This window comes from Dama dama, unplaced genomic scaffold (assembly GCF_033118175.1).
Source record: "Dama dama isolate Ldn47 unplaced genomic scaffold, ASM3311817v1 ptg000115l, whole genome shotgun sequence".
Taxonomy (NCBI): domain Eukaryota; kingdom Metazoa; phylum Chordata; class Mammalia; order Artiodactyla; family Cervidae; genus Dama; species Dama dama.
Genome location: NW_026870926.1, coordinates 11,107 through 14,808, shown reverse-complemented (window position 1 = coordinate 14,808; position 3,702 = coordinate 11,107).

Genomic DNA, 3,702 nt, shown 5'->3' with positions numbered 1-3,702 from the left:
TCAGGCTCTTCATGATATTCAACACCACTTCATGCTCCTCCTATTTTTCAGACCATTTCATACTCCTCATATTTTTCACACCTTTTGAAGCTCTTCATATTTTTCACACCTGTTCAGGTTCTTCATGTTTTTCTACACCGCTTCATGATCCTCCTATTTTGCAGACCGTTTCATGCTCCTCATATTTTTGACACCTTTTGAAGCTCTTCATATGTTTCCCACCTTTTCAGGCTCTTCATGTTTTTGAACACCGTTTCATGCTGCTCCTATTTTTCAGACCGTTTCATGCTCCTCCTATTTTTCAGACCGTTTCATGCTCCTCATATTTTGAAACCTTTTGAAGCTCTTCATATTTTTCACACCTTTTAATGCTCTTCGTGTTTTTCACACCGTTTCATGCTCCCCTATTTTTCAGATCGATTCATGCTCCTCATATTTTTCACACCTTTTGAAGCTCTTTATATTTGTCACACCTTTTCAGGCTCTTCATGTTTTTTTACACCGCTTCATGCTCCTCCAATTTTTCAGACCGTTTCATGCTCATCCTATTTTTCAGACTGTTTCATGTACCTCTTATTATTGACACCTTTTGAAGCTCTTCATATTTTTCACACCTTTTCAGTCTCTTCATGTATTTGAGCACAGCTTCATGCTGCTCCTATTTTTCAGACCGTTTTATGCTCCTCATATTTTTGACACTTTTTGAAGCTCTTCATATTTTTCAAACCTTTTCAGGCTCTACATGTTTCTGAACACCATTTCATGCTGCTCCTATTTTTCAGACCGTTTCATGCTCCTCATATTTTTGACACCTTTTGAAGCTCTTCTATTTTTCTTACCTTTTCAGGCTCTCCGTATTTTTGAACACCGCTTCATGCTCCTCCAATTTTTCAGACCGTTTCATGCTCCTCCAATTTTTCAGACCGTTTCATGCTCCTGCTATTTTTCAGACCGTTTCATGCTTCTCCTATTTTTGAGACCGTTTCATGCTCCTCATATTTTTGACACCTTTTGAAGCTCTTCATATTTTTCACACCATTTCTGGCTCTTCATGTTTTTGAACACCGCTTCATGCTCTTCCAATTTTTCAGACCGTTTCATGCTCATCCTATTTTTTAGACTGTTCCATGCACCTCTTATTATTGACACCTTTTGAAGCTCTTCATATTTTTCACACCTTTTCATGCTCTTCATGTTTCTCAACACCGCTTCATGCTCCTCCTATTTTTCAGACCGTTTCATGTTCCTCATATTTTTCACACCTTTTGAAGCTCTTCATATTTTTCACACCTTTTCAGGCTCTTCATGTTTTTCTACACCGCTTCATGCTCCTCCTATTTTTCAGACCGTTTCATGCTCCTCATATTTTTCACACCTTTTGAAGCTCTTCATATTTTTCACACCTTTTCAGGCTCTTCATGTTTTTCTACACCGCTTCATGCTCCTCCTATTTTTCAGACCGTTTCATGCTCCCATATTTTTGACACCTTTTGAAGCTCTTCATATTTTTCACACCTTTTCAGGCTCTTCATGTTTTTCAACACCACTTCATGCTCCTCCAATTTTTCAGACCGTTTCATGCTCCTGATATTTTTGACAATTTTAGAAGCTCTTCATATTTTTCAACACCACTTCATGCTCCTCCTATTTTTCAGACCGTTTCGTGCTCCACATATTTTTGACACCTTTTGGAGCTCTTCATATATTTCACAACTTTTTAGGCTCTTCATGTTTTTGAACACCACTTCATGCTCCTCTTATTTTTCAGACCGTTTCATGCTCCTCCTATTTTTCAGACCGTTTCATTCTCCTCAATATTTTCACACCTTTTTCAGGCTCTTCATTTTTTTCAACACCACTTCATGCTCTTCCTATTTTTCAGACCGTTTCATGCTCCTCATATTTTTGACACCTTTTGAAGCTCTTCATATTTTTCACACCTTTTCAGGCTCTTCATGTTTTTCAACACCGCTTCATGCTCCTCCTATTTTTCAGACCGTTTCATGCACCTCATATTTTTGACACCTTTTGAAGCTCTTCATATTTTTCACACCTTTTCAGGCTCTTCATGTTTTTCAACACCACTTCATGCCCCTCCTATTTTTCAGACCGTTTCATCCTCCTCATATATTTGACACCTTTTGAAGCTCTTCATATTTTTCACACCTTTTCAGTCTCTTCATGTTTTTCAACACCGGTTCATGCTGCTCCTATTTTTCAGACTTTTTCATGCTCCTCATATTTTTGACACCTTTTGAAGCTCTTCATATTTTTCACACCTTTTCAGGCTCTTCAAGTTTTTGAACAATGTTACAATGCTCCTCCTATTTTTCAGACAGTTTCATGCTCCTCATATTTTTGACACCTTTTGAAGCTCTTCATATATTTCACACCTTTTGAAGCTCTTCATATATTTCACCCTTTTTCAGGCTCTTCATGTTTTTCAACACCACTTCATGCTTCTCCTATTTCTCAGACCATTTCATGCTCATCTCATTTTTGACAGCTTTTGAAGCTCTTCATATTTTTCACACCTTTTAAAGCTCTTCATATTTTTCACACCTTTTCAGGCTCTTCATGTTTTTCAACACTGCTTCATGCTCCTCCTGTTTTTCAGACAGTTTCATGCTCCTCTCATTTCTGAAATGTTTTCAAGCTCTTCATATATTTCACACATTTTCAGGCTCTTAATGTTTTTCAACACCACTTCATGCTCCTCCTATTTTTCAGACGTTTCATGCTCATCTCATTTTTGACACCTTCTGAAGCTCTTCATAGTTTTCACAAATTTTCAGGCTCTTCATATTTTTGAACACCGCTTCATGCTCCTCCTATTTTAGACCGTTTCATGCTCCTCATGTATTTCACACCGTTTGAAGCTCTTCATATTTTTCACACGTTTTCAGGCTCTTCATGTTTTTGAACAGCGTTTCATGCTGCTCCTATTTTTCAGACCGTTTCATACTCCTCAAATTTTTGACACCTTTTGAAGCTCTTCATATTTTTCACATCTTTTCAGGCTCTTAATATTTTTCAACACAGCTTCATGCTCCTTCTATTTTTCAGACCGTTTCATGCTCCTCATGTATTTCACACCTTTTGAAGCTCTTCATATTTTTCACACTTTTTCAGTCTCTTCGTGTTTTTCAACACTACTTCATGCTCCTCCTATTTCTCAGACCGTTTCATGCTCATCTCATTTTTGACAGCTTTTGATGCTCTTCATATTTTTCACAGCTTTTGAAGCTCTTCATATTTTTCACACCTTTTCAGGCTCTTCATGTTTATGAACACCGCTTCATGCTCCTCCTATAATTCAGACGGTTTCATGCTCCTCATAATTTTGACACCTTTTGAAGCTCTTCATATTTTACACACCTTTTCAGCCTCTTCATGTTTTTCAACACCGCTTCATGCTCCTCCTAATTTTCAGACCGTTTCATGCTCCTCATATTTTTGACACCATTTGAAGCTCTTCATATATTTCACACCTTTCCAGGCTCTTCATGTTTTTGAACACCGTTTCATGCTCCTCCTATTATTCAGACCGTTCCTGCTCCTAATATTTTTGACACGTTTTGAAGCTCTTCATATTTTTCACACCTTTTCAGGCTCTTCATGTTTTTGAACACCGCTTCATGCTCTTCCTATTTTTCAGACCGTTTCATGCTCCTCATATTTTTCACACCTTTTGAAGCTCTT